We start from the raw sequence: 18216 nt of genomic DNA on the forward strand, positions 1-18216 counted from the left end.
TCTTTTATTTTTCTCAGCAATGTGGACACATATGATCATGGGACCAACACAGATGCCTTCAGCTGCCTAAGCTCAGCCAGAGTCATAGGTACAAAACTGCTGACAGATGCCCTTTAAGGAGTCATGCAGGTGGCCGAGCCTTGTACACTGAGTCTGAGTCCCTACGGTTCCATATTATAAAGTTGTAGCTGCTTCTTGTGCCGCCATATACTGGAGTTAACATATGGCGCCAAACCCTTCCCTAGAAATAATGCTTCCTGTGTAACATGGCCACTATCTTATGTATTTCCCACACTGCTTGGCTATGGTGCCCTATAGTTTTGGAGGATGTGCAGTGCGGTATATTTATTTTATGCGCTTATGTACAGGGGTGCGTCACCAATGAGGCCAGGTGAGGCGATCGCCTCAGGTAGGGGCAGCAGAATGAGCGCTTTCATTGTGGCAAAGGGGTTAGGTTAAGAAATTAGCATGGGGGGGGGCGTCGTTTCAGTTTTCGCCTCAGGCAACATAAAGGCTGGGTGCCCCCCTGCTTACATAGTGCTACTATATTCCGCATCACTCGCTGTCCCCAATGGGGCTCACAATCTCAGTATGTTTTGGAGGAAACCCATGCCAACGGGGAGAACATACAACCTCCAGGCAGATGCTGTCCTTGGTCAAATTCGAACCCAGGACCCCAGCGCTGCAAGGCACCATTGCCAACCACTGAGCCGCCAGTGCTAACCACTGAGCCACCAGTGCCAACCACTGCTGTCCGATAACGCCATGTTCAGGGATGGGCGGCCGTGTTTGTACTGGGGGCTGGGAACTTGGTAGAAGTCATCCTTCATCACCTTCTGCTACCTGTATACACTGGTGATTTACTGACATCTTCTGCAGAGCGTCTCTCCGGTTTTGTAATCCGCAGAACATCTCCCTTGGCCATAGGTTTGTCCTGCAGAGTCCAGACAGCAGGGAGTTGTAATATGACATTGCTTCACGTAGGCTAAAACTGGCATCATATTACAACCCAGAGGCTACAGCGGGGGGGGGGGGGGGGGGAGGGGGGTAAAAATATTGAGGAAGGGGCACATGACATATTCCAGGCAAAATCCCCTTATTCTGTTGGGGGGATTTTCTTTAGAATTGTGCCTGTGAGCAATGTCCACGAGGGTCTGTAGCTAGAAATCGCAAGGAGAAGCTGTCGATGTGGTGGTGGTTGTCACCCAGCTTTCCCATGAGGCAGAAGAGGACAGCTCGGGCACATTGGCGCGGTCAGCTGCTGGTCGTGTTCGGCTTTTTTTGCACTCGGGCCCCAGCGTCCTTGTGTCATATGTTATCAGTGACAGGTCCCAGTGATATCATAATTCGTGTAACAGGTGTGTCGTCCTCCTGAGCGGGGGAGTATAATGCGCCATAGGGGATGTCACCGGTGACAACCAGCAGCTCTGAATACAGAGCACGTCACCAGCCCATGACTTACACGAGGAAAAATAGAACCCGAGTGTCAACATGACCTTAACTGGAAAATATTGTAGTCTGAACAATGTCAACAAAGCAGGAAAAAGGAACAAGAAGAACTGCAGAAAGTCTGACCTGCTGTATCTAAGCCGTTCATATGTGATACCGCCTGCTGAGCCGAGCCGCTGTAGCCATGTGTCATACAGGTTGTGCAGCTGATATGAGCACAGCTGTGAGGTATAATACAGGATGTAACTCCGGATCAGTACAGGATAAGTAATGTATGTACACAGTGACTGCACCAGCAGAATAGTGAGTGCAGCTCTAGGGTATAATACAGGATGTAACTCAGGATCAGTACAGGATAAGTAATGTAATGTATGTACACAGTGACTGCACCAGCAGAATAGTGAGTGCAGCTCTGGAGTATAATACAGGATGTAACTCAGGATCAGTAGAGGATAAGTAATATATGTACACAGTGACTGCACCAGCAGAATAGTGAGTGCAGCTCTGGAGTATAATACAGGATGTAACTCAGGATCAGTAATGTATGTACACAGTGACTGCACCGGCAGAATAGTGAGTGCAGCTCTGGAGTATAATACAGGATGTAACTCAGGATCAGTACAGGATAAGTAATGTAATGTATGTACACAGTGACTGCACCAGCAGAATAGTGAGTGCAGCTCTGGAGTATAATACAGGATGTAACTCAGGATCAGTACAGGATAAGTAATGTAATGTATGTACACAGTGACTGCACCAGCAGAATAGTGAGTGCAACTCTGGAGTATAATACAGGATGTAACTCAGGATCAGTAATGTATGTACACAGTGACTGCACCGGCAGAATAGTGAGTGCAGCTCTGGAGTATAATACAGGATGTAACTCAATATCAGTACAGGATAAGTAATGTAATGTATGTACACAGTGACTCCACCAGCAGAATAGTGAGTGCAGCTCTGGAGTATAAATCAGGATGTAACTCAGGATCAGTACAGGATATGTAATGTATGTACACAGTGACTGCACCAGCAGAATAGTGAGTGCAACTCTGGAGTATAATACAGGTAAAGTAATGTATGTACACAGTGACTTCAGCAGCAGAAAAGCGAGTGCAGCTCTGGAGTATAATACAGGATGTAACTCAGGGTCAGTACAGGATAAGTAATGTATGTACACAGTGACTGCAGCGGCAGAATAGTGAGTGCAGCTCTGGAGTATAATACAGGATGTAACTCAGGATCAGTACAGGATAAGTAATGTAATGTATGTACACAGTGACTGCACCAGCAGAATAGTGAGTGCAGCTCTGGAGTATAATACAGGATGTAACTCAATATCAGTACAGGATAAGTAATGTAATGTATGTACACAGTGACTCCACCAGCAGAATAGTGAGTGCAGCTCTGGAGTATAAATCAGGATGTAACTCAGGATCAGTACAGGATATGTAATGTATGTACACAGTGACTGCACCAGCAGAATAGTGAGTGCAGCTCTGGAGTATAATACAGGATGTAACTCAGGATCAGTACAGGATAAGTAATGTATGTACACAGTGACTGCAGCAGCAGAATAGTGAGTGCAGCTCTGGAGTATAATACAGGATGTAACTCAGGATCAGTACAGGATAAGTAATGTAATGTATGTACACGGTGACTGCACCAGCAGAATAGTGAGTGCAGCTCTGGAGTATAATACAGGATGTAACTCAGGATCAGTACAGGATACGTAATGTATGTACACGGTGACTGCACCAGCAGAATAGTGAGTGCAGCTCTGGAGTATAATACAGGATGTAACTCAGGATCAGAACAGGATAAGTAATGTAATGTATGTACACAGTGACTGCACCAGCAGAATAGTGAGTGCAGCTCTGGAGTATAATACAGGATGTAACTCAGGATCAGCACACGATAAGTAATGTAATGTATGTACACAGTGACTGCACCAGCAGAATAGTGAGTGCAGCTCTGGAGTATAATACAGGATGTAACTCAGGATCAGTACAGGATAAGTAATGTATGTACACAGTGACTGCACCAGCAGAATAGTGAGTGCAGCTCTGGAGTATAATACAGGATGTAACTCAGGATCAGTACAGGATAAGTAATGTAATGTATGTACACCGTGCCTCCAGTTGTTATATAGAGCAGTTCTTGGTTAATACGTTAAGTGGGGATCAGTGGGAAATAATGCTCTGTATATGTAGAAGGGGATTAATTGGTGGAGAGAAGAGATCTATGATATGAAATGATTAGATGATGTCAGTGAAGTCTCATATCTTTTGCCGTAAGGACGTAGCGGCCTTTATGAAGAATAAGGGTTAAGGAAATCTGAGATTGAGGGTTTTATTTTTTATACTGAATCCTTTGGGCCTTTCGTTCCCTGAAATACTCGGATATTAATAGAGTCCTGGAGAAAGGTCAGAGTGTCCACTGCGTCTCCATATGAAATCCTAGGACAATGCCGGCTGTTATTTTAAGCAGGGACATGGCAGTGTGCGCCCCGCACTCGTCTGTGCTCTCATCTGTGAAAGTTCAAATGTATCTGAACCATCGTCCCTGAGCCCCAGGTAACCATTGAGATGTCATCCAGGGAAGCGGGAGATCAGCGGGAGAGAGAGGCCGCCATTCTGCTGCCACCGATCCGTGTCAAAATCCGTAACAAACCCACCTGCTGATTTGGCTGCGGATTTGCAGCAGATTTCCCCCTCCGCATAGTGCGAAATTCACTTTGGAAATATGCATGATAAATTGACATGCTGCAGTTATGTGTGGATTCCGGCGCTGCGCGGTTGAGATGTCATCGACTGTGCTGCCACTGCAAACACCGCAGGTTTTCCGCATGCTATACCACCTTACTCTTAAAGGGCCACTAAAAGACTAGGGCTAGGCGGAGAAAACTTGAGCCGGATTCAGTTACTGTGCAGCTGCCCTGGGGGCAGTGAATGAACCTGTCACATGGCTGGGACAACACTTCCTGTCACTGAATGAGGCTCAATACCCGAGCGCAGGCCATGAAGGAGTAGTGCATAGGGGTGGATGTGGTCTTGGTGCCATGATGGTGCATACGGATACATGCGAGAGCTGCTAGCGTTAAACATGTGGCGGTCAGACATATGACAGGATTGAGCGCTGTACCTCACGTATATTAGATTGTAGGCTAGTCCTGGCAAAATCAGCCATCTTTACTCATCTAGTATTCGCTGCCGTGCACTGATCTCCCTGTGATTTCGATCAGTAAGGCTAGGGCATAGGGTACAACTACACTGCAACATGTCATAATGCTACACTATGGTGTCACACTGCGACACGACAGTCGCACAAAAATCCATCTTGGATGTCTTTTTTTTGCAACTGTTGTGTCGCAGTTGCGGTGCAACACCATAGAATAGCATTATAAAATATATTGTGCAACATTACTGCGACAAATAGTTTGGTGAAGTTCGAATGCAGCAATTTTCTGCAATTGCAATGAGGGCTCATGCACACAAACCTACGTTTTGTCCGTATCAGATCTGCATTTTTTGCGGGTCGGATGCGAACCCATTCACTTTAACCACCTCACATCCGGGCCATTTCCCCCCTTCCAGACCCAGCCTAATTTTGCAAATCTGACATGTGGCACTTTATGTGGTTATAACTTGGAAATGCTTTTACTTATCCAAGCCATTCTGAGATTGTTTTCTCATGACACATTGTACTACATGACAGTGGTAAATCTGAGTCGATATATTTGACCTTTCTTTATATAAAATAATCCCAAATTTACCCAAAATTTTGAAGAATTTGCAATTTTCGAAATTTCTATTTATCTGCTTTAAAAACAGAAAGTGATGCCTCCTAAAATATTTATTACTTATCATTCCCCATGTGTCTACTTTACGTTGGCATCATTTTTTTTTTAGGACGTTACAAGGCTTAGAATTTTAGAAGCAATTCTTAACATTTTTAAGAGAATTTCCAAAACCCACTTTTTAAGGACCAGTTCAGGTCTGCAGTCACTTTGTGGGGCTTACATAGTGGAAACCCCCCCATAGATGACCCCATTGTAGAAACTACACCCCTCGAGTTACTCAAAACTGATTTTACTAACTTTTTTTTCCAGAGATAAACATCCACCCATAGGAGGTTTATATCCTATGGGCGGATGTGAAGTGGTTAAAGGGGCCGCGAAAGATGGGGACAGCACGCGTATGTCTGTCTTATTCTCGTCCGCATTTTATACCAAGGATAGGACCGTTCTATTATGGCTGAGACGTTCCGCAAAATGCAGAACGCACATGGCCAATATCTGTGTTTTGCGGACCGCAGAACACCCAACTGTCGTGTGGATGAGCCCTCAAAGGAAGGGATTCTTTTTCCAGGCTAAGGCTACACGGCCAAAGATCGCAGTGCGGAGCAGCCTGCATTCTATCTGATGAAAGTCAAAGGGGTCACATTTTGATACGTTTGAGAATCCTTTTTTTTTTGTAAAAGCAGGCCTGGATTCTTAAGTCGCCTTCACACGCTGCAGAAATTTCCCTGACTGAAAATCAATTCCATTCATTTGGACGGGGCAGCAAGCACATGGATTTCTCCAAGCCCCATTCAGGCGGATGGAACTGATTTTCAGTAGCGGAAATTTCTGCACCAGAATCGGCAGCGTGTGAAGAGGCGCCCTAAGGCCTCCTGCACATGACCGTATCCGTTTCTGCAGTCCGCAAATCGCAGGTCCACAAAATACGGATACCGGCCGTGTGAGTTCGTCATTTTGTGGATCAGTGTGTCCCGCCCTCTGTTATAAATGCCTATTCTTGTCCACAACACAAACAAGAATAGGACATGGGGGGGCAGAACAGACGTACGGATGTGGACAGTACAGCGTCTGCTGTGCGCCTCTTTTACAGCCCCATTGAAATGAAGGGGTCTGCATCCCATTGTCAAAATATGCAGATGAAAACTACGGTTTTGTGCATGGGGCCTTAGAATGGGGTTACTAAGAGATCCCCAGAATGGTGGACGGGTTCACACCTCCAAATATTCAGTCCCCTGGTGCAGATCTCAGACGGGACTGCTGCTCACACACGGGGTAATTTGGCCCTAATATTGATTGTGAAAGGGGTTGTCCAGGCTTTTATCATTGATGACCTGTCCTCTGAATGAGCCATAGATATCTGATTGGTGGGGGTCCGATACCCTGCACCGCCGCCGATCAGCTCTTAGGCCTTATTCACATGTCAGTGAATCGTGGGCTGTGCTGTCTGTGTTCTTCATGAACAGCGCACGTGCCCATCGATTTCACACATAAGTGATTTGAATATGGAGACACATTGAAGTAAAAAAAATAACGGACACAGGGACCAAACATGGAGTCTTCACGGATGTCTTCATGGACACGGATGTGTGAATAAGGCCTTAGGCCTCTTGCACACGAACGATACGGATTAGGTCCGGGTGCGTTCATGAAATCCCGCACCATTTCGCAAGCAAGTTCAGTCAGTTTTGTCTGCGATTGCGTTCAGTGTTTGAGTTTTTTTCGCTTGGTTGAAATGCGCATTGATGCTTTTTTTTACGCACGTGATAAAAAAAACAGAATGTTTACAAACAACATCTCGAGACGAGCGTGTGCGGATTATGTCCGGATGCGCTCAGTGAAAACATTGCGATTTCGCAAACAAAGCCATTCAGTTGTTCAGTTCTTATCGCTCGGGTGCAATGCGATTTACTGCGTTTTTCACACGCGTGATAAAAAACGGAATGCTTACAAACAACATCTCTTAGCAACCATCCGTGAAAATCGCATCGCATCCGCACTTGCATGCGGATGTGATGCGATTTTCACGCAGCCCCATTCGCTTCTGTGGAGCCAGCGTTGCGTGAAAATCGCAGAATATGGAACACGCTTTGATTTTTCACGCAACGCAAAAGTGATGCGTGAAAACCACCGCTCTTGTACACAGACCCATTTAAATGAATGGGTCCGGATTCCGTGCGGGGGCGCAATGCGTTCGCATCACGCATTGCACCCGCGCGGAATTCTCGCTCGTGTGAAAGGGTCCTTAGGGTGCGGCTGCACAGGGTTTTTAGGCAGATCTGCCTGCAGGATTTTCCGCCTTCCTCTATATTTCCAATTCCTTTTGAATCCACTTCTGACTTCCTGCGGGCAGATCTGCTTCAGAACCTCGTCCAAAAAACTCATTGCGGCCGTACCCTTATGGCTCATGCACACGACCGGTGTTGTTTTACGGTCCATAAATTGCAGATCCACAAAAACCGGATACCGGCTATGTGCATTCCATATTTTGCAGAACAGTCGGCCCCTAATAGAACAGTCCTATCCTTGTCCTCCCCGATCTGATATTGATTAGCTATCCTGAGGATAGGCCCTCTATATAAAATCCTGGACAACCCCTTTAAGGAAGCACTTCTAGAATTTTTTTATTTTCCCTTCACATCTGTATGGAGCATCATGTAGCAGTCAGTGCAGGAAATTCTCTTACCAGCCGCTTAAATGGCGAATTATCAGCTCCGCCATTAAATCACGAGACCCGCACTCTGACTACCAGGACCCTACAGTGTTATTGGAACGCATAGAGAGACTGACACCTGGTCACACAGCAGATGCTGTAGGGTCCTGGTAGTCAGAGCGGGTCACGTGATGTGATGGAGCCGATAACTCGCCCGTAAAGCCGCCGGTACGAGAATTTGTTTTCTCACAGCACAAGGGATTGTCCTGTGTAAAGAAAGCTTTCCCCGCGTAGGATTATGAAATGGTCTGCAGCTTCCTATATACATGCTTTTTGCTGGTTTCAAGATCTCTGCTGGCTGTCACTGAATGCAAACATTCTTGTTTACGTCCAAAGGCAAAAGCCTTGCGCCTGGCTCTATCAATATAAGGTGTTCAGATCTGGTCTGGATAAATTATATCAAACTGTAATTGTACGTTTAAGGCCCGTATCGGTTTTTCAGCCCCAAGATTAGAAAAGAAGGCTTTCATTGTGTGGCAGCAAGCGGAGATCTTGAAATCGTGAGAAATTTCGACATAAAGTCCATTAGAAGGTTACAGAATTTCTCAATATAGAATGCGTATGTACATGAGACCGCACCGCCCTGGTATTGTTACCTTAAAGGGGTACCCCCATCTCATAAAGCTAGATATGCCATTACGTTGTGACCCGTGGGGGTCTGACCTCTGGACCTCCACCTTCCCATTAATAAAGGGGCTGCTGCTGCGTTGATTGAGTGCTGCAGCCCCTTCACAGTTTTTTTCCTGCTCACTGGCGCCCCCATGTTGTACGGCTGTTCACCTGCTCAGTAGGCGGCCGACTGACGTATCCTATCAATGTGCGGTCACTTTATGAGATGGGGATAGCGTAGGGCAGAGGTCAGCAACCTCCGGCACTCCAACTGTTGTGAGACTACAACTCCCAGCATGCTCCATTCACTTCTATGGGAGTTCTGAGAAGTGTGCATTCTGGGAGTCGTAGTTTCACCCTGGAATAGGGGGGTATAAGTCCATAGAGACCACCCTGCCTGCAATGCTCCATCAGTATCAGAACCAACAGCGTATATCAGTATATCCGTATCCCTCTGGCTAGATTCCCAGCATGCACCACTGGGGTAATATATATACGTAAGAACGCAACGCGAAGAGCCGAAATGTCACAATATAATACAAGAAGAGGAGCCCAGAGATCTGAAAGGTCCACATCAATTCACAGAACTACAACGCCCAGCATGTCCAGCTAGCCAACTACTAACTGCAGCACATTAATAGTGGACGAGCAAGAACTTCCATACCTCTGCTTCTATAAACGAGCCTATGGACCCCCTCCTTTATACTCATGGAGATTATAATTACAGTGTGTGCCCCCCGGTGTCTATGGCCGTCTTGCGGGGGGCACGTCCATATACTATATTGTATGGACGTGCACCTATAATCTACATAGAAGCACCTGGGGACAACTTTGGGACATGATGCACAATATAAAGCCTACTCCATGTGCTTTCCATACATACGAGCACATGGATCCCCCCCCCATAGGAAATGATGGCCCCCCAGCACTGCAGCGTATAGATGTATAGCTGGGGTCCTACCTTGATAGTCGCATTCAGAGAATCCGGAGCGGAGGCTGAATGTACGGTGCAGATGTTACAGCGGTGACTGCAGTCCCTGGAACACATGGAAGCCCTGACGGCATGGGAAGCTGCGGGGAGGGGCTCCGGGGAGGAGGGGGGTGAGAGGAACGCTCCTCAGCCAGCAGAACCCAAAAATCCCAAAGCGTTGGTTATTCTACCACCCCCTATGTATTAGCTGATCCGTGCCCTCCTACCGCCTGTGAAATACCTGACGGAAAGTGTAAGGACTGACCATGGTGCGTGTGAAGAGTCCGGCCGGTCTGGCTCCGAGTCCTAACGTAAAGCCCGGACCCAGCTGCACTTATAGATTTGGGCACCAGTTATGATGTCATCATCCTGACGTGGTGGAAGGGGCCGACCGTGGACCTCCCTGCTGGTGCCAAGATAAAAGCGCTCAGAATCTTTCTGTAGGATCTGCATATTACGTATGTTATTATCAGATGTGATAATCGGTATAGCAAACCGATCAGCGCTCCGAGCGAGCGGATGATTCGCGCGGCCGTTCGTTTCTATTATTGACGGCAGCGCGTGCCCTGTTCACACACGGCCACGCGCTGCCCACAAAAGATCGTTTTTTATGCTTCGTAAAATAAACTTGGCAAACGAGCATCAGTCCCGTCGGCGTTCAGTCCTGCCAGACACAAGTCGCACGCCACGTGCAGCAGCGCGAAAAACTAAAAATATACCTGGCGTATTAACCGGGGTTGTGTTCATGTGCATGGGATCCAGAGGTCACCTTCTGCTCCTACTGCTCTATGGGGCCCGGAAGTCAACCTGTATGCCCATGTGCATGATTCGGTAGAACCAGTTAGTCCGCTTACTCATCATCCCCCCCCCCCCTAACATGGCAGACACCAAGGGCCTTTCTGACAACTGTAGACATATACAGAAGCCAATTTCGGGGGGGAAGGGGGAGGGAATATTTAGCAGAAACTGGATGGCAGCCATTAGCATGCTGTATAAGGTATGATGCCAGGTGTGCCCAGGAACACCCTAATACCACAGCCTGGGAGGGGCACAGGTCTACCCTCAATAAATGTATATTTATGTCTGCTGCAAAACTACAACTGCCAGCATGCTCTGACAGCGTCATGTGGAATGCAGAAGAACGGTCCGACAACTATCCTAGTTATGTGGTTAGTTGTCAGGTTGGGGTCTACAGTGTGACATCGCACACTTGGCTCCTGTGTGTGTGATATTCTGCAGAAGACATGTTAGCGCAGCGTGGACTGTACAATGTTATGACCCGCTGGGCTCCGGACCCCGCAGGTTGTGGCGCCACCTCCTGTGGTCTCCTGCTTCCCATTTATAGACTTGGCATCAGAGAAAGGAAGCGCGGAACAATGCAGATGAACTCGGGTGTCCTGTGAATGATGGGGGTTATCTGTATACAGCAGCTTTGTATGTCCAGTGTGTATGATGAGGGTTATCTCTATACAGAAGTCTTGTGTATGATGAGGGTTATCTGTATACAGCACTACTGTGTGACCTATGTGTATGATGGGGGTTATCTGTATACAGCACCATTGTATGACCTATGTGTACGATGAGGCACAGAGCTTAGAGGTTACACACAGACACAAATCACACAGACATGAGGCACAGAGCATGGTGGATACACACAGACATATGATGCACAGAGCTTGGTGGTTACACACAGACATATGAGGCACAGAGCTTGGTGGTTACACACAGACACAAGGCACAGAGCTTGGTGGTTACACACAGACATGAGGCACAGAGCTTGGTGGTTACACACAGACATATGATGCACAGAGCTTGGTGGTTACACACAGACATGAGGCACAGAGCTTGGTGGTTACACACAGACATGAGGCACAGAGCTTGGTGGTTACACACAGACATGAGGCACAGAGCTTGGCGGTTAAATACAGACATGAGGCACAGAGCTTGGCGGTTACACAGACATAAGACACAGCTTGGTGGTTACAGAGACATGAGGTATGGAGCTTGGTGGTTACACACAGACATATGAGGCACAGAGCTTGGTGTTTAGTCATAGACACGAGGCATAGAGCTTGGTGGTTACATACAGACACGAGGCACAAAGCTTGCTGGTCACACACAGACATAAGGCACAGAGCTTGCTGGTTACACACAGACATGAGGCACAGAGCTTGCTGGTTACACACAGACATGAGGCACAGAGCTTGGTTACACACAGACATGAGGCACAGAGCTTGGTGTCAGACACAAGGCACAGAGCTTGGTGGTTACACACAGACAAAAGGCACAGAGCTTGGTGGTTACACACAGACATATGAGGCACAGAGCTTGGTGGTTACACACAGACATATGAGGCACAGAGCTTGGTGGTTACACACAGACATATGAGGCACAGAGCTTGGTAGTTACACACAGACATATAAGGCACAGAGCTTGGTGGTTACACACAGACATATGAGGCACAGAGCTTGGTGGTTACACACAGACATATGAGGCACAGAGCTTGGTAGTTACACACAGACATATGAGGCACAGAGCTTGGTGGTTACACACAGATATATGAGGCACAGAGCTTGGTAGTTACACACAGACATATGAGGCACAGAGCTTGGTGGTTAGACATTGACACAAGGCACAGAGCTTGGTGGTTACACACAGATATATGAGGCACAGAGCTTGGTAGTTACAGACATATGAGGCACAGAGCTTGGTGGTTAGACATAGACACAAGGCACAGAGCTTGGTGGTTACACACAGACACAAGGCACAGAGCTTGGTGGTTACACACAGACACGAGGCACCGAGCTTGGTAGTTACACACAGACATATGAGGCACAGAGCTTGGTGGTTCTCAGAAGCAGTGGAGCAGTCTCTATGTCCAGGTCACAATATAACAGGCGGTTGCCGTCAGTAGCGGTCTCTACCAGGCAGTTGACAGTCTCCTGGCACAGGTCGCAGTGCTGCTCACGGTACACGCACACAGGGCCTACATACATCGCTCACACGTGTTGCAGGCTCAGCAGGCCGGCTGGGTCACAGTCTCAAGTCGCTGACAATGGAGTTTCCGGCCAGAAGTGATCTGAACCCCTGTGCTATGTCCAGATCATTCTCTCCTCCTCGACCATGTGCCACAACAGCAATCCAGAACAGGGCCATGTCACAAGCGGCAGTCTGTACCCAGCCCAACGGACGTCAGAGTCACTACTACTCTCAGCAGGCACAGCTCCAACCACACACCCTGCTCACTGCACTTGTGGTCAGGATAGGTGTTCCTAGCTCTGCAGCACCCTCTCTTATTTCAGACCACTAGGCGCTACAAGCTCCTTCTTCTATCACCATGCTCATCTGTCAGACACAATCAGTATATCTTTTCCAGCAGGCTCACGGTCCCTGATTCTGGTCAGCTTCTGCAGGGGCAGGGGCCACATGGCGCACACCCGAACTCCCATCTCTTGTGGCTTCAGCTACATTACTGCAACAACCGCCAGATTTCTGTTGTTAGCCTTAGGCCTCTTGCACACGAACGTTGTGTGCCCGTGGGGACCGATTCACTTGAATGGGTCCGCAATCACGGAGATGCGGAACGGAAGCGCGGATCGGAACCCCACGGAAGCACTACAGAGTGCTTCCGTGTTGTTTCTGTCCATGCCTCCGCACCGCAAAGAAATAGAATTAGTTCTATTTGTTTGCGGTGCAGACGGATCACGGACCCATTCAAGTTGAATGGGTCTCAATCCGTCCCGGCCGCTGCACGGACGTTGCGGTCCGCAATGCACGGAACGGATGCACAACGTTTGTGTGCCTTATGGGTAATCAAACAGTGACACCTAGTGTCAGGAGCGAGTACTGCACATCAAATTGCATGTACAGAGATGGGGGCTCTGCATGACATGGGCACATTCCCCATATATTACAGTACAAAGCATCAAGTGTAACTCTTCAGAACACAAGTGTCTGTAATAACATGCAAGTAAACAGCACATAATACTATGTATAATGTAGCAGACTGCAATACGACACTGGGCTCCAGTTACTTCACTGCTGGTTTAGGGTTCAAGGATACATTGCAGAAAGGGGGTGGTTAAGTGCTCGGACATTTGCAATGGTTGTAAGGGGGTTCTTCAACGAGCACTTAACCACCCCCTTTCTGCAATGTATCCTTGAACCCTAAACCACCAGTGAAGTAACTGGTATGTCCTGTGTATATAGGGGTCCTCTGTATACAGCACCGCTGTATGTCCTGTGTGTATATAGGGGTCCTCTGTATACAGCACCGCTGTATGTCCTGTGTGTATATAGGGGTCCTCTGTATACAGCACCGCTGTATGTCCTGTGTGTATATAGGGGTCCTCTGTATACAGCACCGCTGTATGTCCTGTGTGTATATAGGGGTCCTCTGTTTACAGCACCGCTGTATGTCCTGTGTGTATATAGGGGTCCTCTGTATACGGCACCTCTGTGTGTGTATATAGGGGTCCTCTGTATACAGCACCGGTGTATGTCCTGTGTGTATATAGGGGTCCTCTGTATACGGCACCTCTGTATGTCCTGTGTGTATATAGGGGTCCTCTGTATACAGCACCGCTGTATGTCCTGTGTGTGTATATAGGGGTCCTCTGTATACAGCACCGCTGTATGTCCTGTGTGTATATAGGGGTCCTCTGTATACAGCACCGCTGTATGTCCTGTGTGTGTATATAGGGGTCCTCTGTATACAGCACCGCTGTATGTCCTGTGTGTATATAGGGGTCCTCTGTATACAGCACCGCTGTATGTCCTGTGTGTATATAGGGGTCCTCTGTATACAGCACCGCTGTATGTCCTGTGTATATAGGGGTCCTCTGTATACAGCACCGCTGTATGTCCTGTGTGTATATAGGGGTCCTCCGTATACGGCACCTCTGTATGTCCTGTGTGTGTATATAGGGGTCCTCCGTATACAGCACCGCTGTATGTCCTGTGTGTATATAGGGGTCCTCTGTATACAGCACCGCTGTATGTCCTGTGTGTGTATATAGGGGTCCTCTGTATACAGCACCGCTGTATGTCCTGTGTGTATATAGGGGTCCTCTGTATACAGCACCGCTGTATGTCCTGTGTGTATATAGGGGTCCTCTGTATACAGCACCGCTGTATGTCCTGTGTGTGTATATAGGGGTCCTCTGTATACAGCACCGCTGTATGTCCTGTGTGTGTATATAGGGGTCCTCTGTATACAGCACCGCTGTATGTCCTGTGTGTATATAGGGGTCCTCTGTATACAGCACCGCTGTATGTCCTGTGTATATAGGGGTCCTCTGTATACAGCACCGCTGTATGTCCTGTGTGTGTATATAGGGGTCCTCCGTATACAGCACCGCTGTATGTCCTGTGTATATAGGGGTCCTCTGTATACAGCACCGCTGTATGTCCTGTGTGTATATAGGGGTCCTCTGTATACAGCACCGCTGTATGTCCTGTGTGTATATAGGGGTCCTCTGTATACAGCACCGCTGTATGTCCTGTGTGTATATAGGGGTCCTCTGTATACAGCACCGCTGTATGTCCTGTGTGTATATAGGGGTCCTCTGTTTACAGCACCTCTGTATGTCCTGTGTGTGTATATAGGGGTTCTCTGTATACAGCACCGGTGTATGTCCTGTGTATATATAGGGGTCCTCTGTATACGGCACCTCTGTATGTCCTGTGTGTATATAGGGGTCCTCTGTATACAGCACCGCTGTATGTCCTGTGTGTATATAGGGGTCCTCTGTATACAGCACCGCTGTATGTCCTGTGTGTGTATATAGGGGTCCTCCGTATACAGCACCGCTGTATGTCCTGTGTATATAGGGGTCCTCTGTATACAGCACCGCTGTATGTCCTGTGTGTGTATATAGGGGTCCTCCGTATACAGCACCGCTGTATGTCCTGTGTATATAGGGGTCCTCTGTATACAGCACCGCTGTATGTCCTGTGTATGTATATAGGGGTCCTCTGTATACAGCACCGCTGTATGTCCTGTGTGTATATAGGGGTCCTCTGTATACAGCACCGCTGTATGTCCTGTGTGTATATAGGGGTCCTCTGTATACAGCACCGCTGTATGTCCTGTGTGTATATAGGGGTCCTCTGTATACAGCACCGCTGTAGGTCCTGTGTATATAGGGGTCCTCTGTATACAGCACCGCTGTATGTCCTGTGTGTATATAGGGGTCCTCTGTATACAGCACCGCTGTATGTCCTGTGTGTATATAGGGGTCCTCTGTATACAGCACCGCTGTATGTCCTGTGTGTGTATATAGGGGTCCTCTGTATACAGCACCGCTGTATGTCCTGTGTGTATATAGGGGTCCTCTGTATACAGCACCGCTGTATGTCCTGTGTGTGTATACAGGGGTCCTCCGTATACAGCACCGCTGTATGTCCTGTGTGTATATAGGGGTCCTCTGTATACAGCACCGCTGTATGTCCTGTGTGTATATAGGGGTCCTCTGTATACGGCACCTCTGTATGTCCTGTGTGTATATAGGGGTCCTCTGTTTACAGCACCGCTGTATGTCCTGTGTGTATATAGGGTCCTCTGTATACAGCACCGCTGTATGTCCTGTGTGTATATAGGGGTCCTCTGTATACAGCACCGCTGTATGTCCTGTGTGTATATAGGGGTCCTCTGTTTACAGCACCGCTGTATGTCCTGTGTGTATATAGGGTCCTCTGTATACAGCACCGCTGTATGTCCTGTGTGTATATAGGGGTCCTCTGTATACAGCACCGCTGTATGTCCTGTGTGTATATAGGGGTCCTCTGTATACAGCACCGCTGTATGTCCTGTGTGTATATAGGGGTCCTCTGTATACAGCACCGCTGTATGTCCTGTGTGTATATAGGGGTCCTCTGTTTACAGCACCGCTGTATGTCCTGTGTGTGTATATAGGGGTCCTCTGTATACAGCACCGCTGTATGACCTGTGTGTATATAGGGGTCCTCTGTATACAGCACCGCTGTATGTCCTGTGTGTATATAGGGGTCCTCTGTATACAGCACCGCTGTATGTCCTGTGTGTATATTGGGGTCCTCTGTATACAGCACCGCTGTATGTCCTGTGTGTATATAGGGGTCCTCTGTATACAGCACCGCTGTATGTCCTGTGTGTATATAGGGGTCCTCTGTATACAGCACCGCTGTATGTCCTGTGTGTATATAGGGGTCCTCTGTATACAGCACCGCTGTATGTCCTGTGTGTATATAGGGGTCCTCTGTATACAGCACCGCTGTATGTCCTGTGTGTATATAGGGTCCTCTGTTTACAGCACCGCTGTATGTCCTGTGTGTATATAGGGGTCCTCTGTATACAGCACCGCTGTATGTCCTGTGTGTGTATATAGGGGTCCTCTGTATACAGCACCGCTGTATGTCCTGTGTGTATATAGGGGTCCTCTGTATACAGCACCGCTGTATGTCCTGTGTGTATATTGGGGTCCTCTGTATACAGCACCGCTGTATGTCCTGTGTGTATATAGGGGTCCTCTGTATACAGCACCGCTGTATGTCCTGTGTGTATATAGGGGTCCTCTGTATACAGCACCGCTGTATGTCCTGTGTGTATATAGGGGTCCTCTGTATACAGCACCGCTGTATGTCCTGTGTGTATATAGGGGTCCTCTGTTTACAGCACCGCTGTATGTCCTGTGTATATAGGGTCCTCTGTATACAGCACCGCTGTATGTCCTGTGTATATAGGGTCCTCTGTATACAGCACCGCTGTATGTCCTGTGTATATAGGGTCCTCTGTATACAGCACCGCTGTATGTCCTGTGTGTATATAGGGGTCCTCTGTATACAGCACCGCTGTATGTCCTGTGTGTATATATAGGGGTCCTCTGTATACAGCACCGCTGTATGTCCTGTGTATATAGGGGTCCTCTGTATACAGCACCGCTGTATGTCCTGTGTGTATATAGGGTCCTCTGTATACAGCACCGCTGTATGTCCTGCGTGTATATAGGGTCCTCTGTATACAGCACCGCTGTATGTCCTGTGTGTGTATATAGGGTCCTCTGTATACAGCACCGCTGTATGTCCTGTGTATATAGGGTCCTCTGTATACAGCACCGCTGTATGTCCTGTGTGTGTATAGGGGTCCTCTGTATACAGCACCGCTGTATGTCCTGTGTATATATAGGAGTCCTCTGTATACAGCACCGCTGTATGTCCTGTGTGTATATAGGGTCCTCTGTATACAGCACCGCTGTATGTCCTGTGTGTATATAGGGGTCCTCTGTATACAGCACCGCTGTATGTCCTGTGTGTATATAGGGTCCTCTGTATACAGCACCGCTGTATGTCCTGTGTGTATATAGGGGTCCTCTGTATACAGCACCGCTGTATGTCCTGTGTGTGTATATAGGGGTTCTCTGTATACAGCACCGGTGTATGTCCTGTGTATATATAGGGGTCCTCCGTATACAGCACCGCTGTATGTCCTGTGTGTATATAGGGGTTCTCCGTATACAGCACCGCTGTATGTCCTGTGTGTGTATATAGGGGTTCTCTGTATACAGCACCGGTGTATGTCCTGTGTATATATAGGGGTTCTCCGTATACAGCACCGCTGTATGTCCTGTGTGTATATAGGGGTTCTCCGTATACAGCACCGCTGTATGTCCTGTGTGTATATAGGGTCCTCTGTATACAGCA

At 47.9% G+C, this 18216-nt stretch overlaps 1 protein-coding gene across 3 annotated transcripts in view; it reads right to left on the reverse strand.

Annotated features, from left to right (window-relative positions):
- The window catches only part of SLC38A5 (solute carrier family 38 member 5), a 45394-nt gene extending 35082 nt beyond the window's left edge, over nt 1–10312 (reverse strand). The window contains exon 1 of one of the 3 annotated variants that reach the window (XM_040442197.1): nt 10257–10312. The gene's annotated coding sequence lies outside the window, so the exon portion shown is untranslated. Of the gene's footprint in view, nt 1–9528; nt 9667–10256 lie in introns of those variants that run through there. The other 2 variants (XM_040442195.1, XM_040442198.1) reach the window with 2 other exon arrangements.
- Between the last annotated feature and the right edge of the window lie 7904 nt (nt 10313–18216).

The sequence above is a fragment of the Bufo bufo genome, chromosome 8 (genome assembly GCF_905171765.1).
Source record: "Bufo bufo chromosome 8, aBufBuf1.1, whole genome shotgun sequence".
NCBI classification, from domain to species: domain Eukaryota; kingdom Metazoa; phylum Chordata; class Amphibia; order Anura; family Bufonidae; genus Bufo; species Bufo bufo.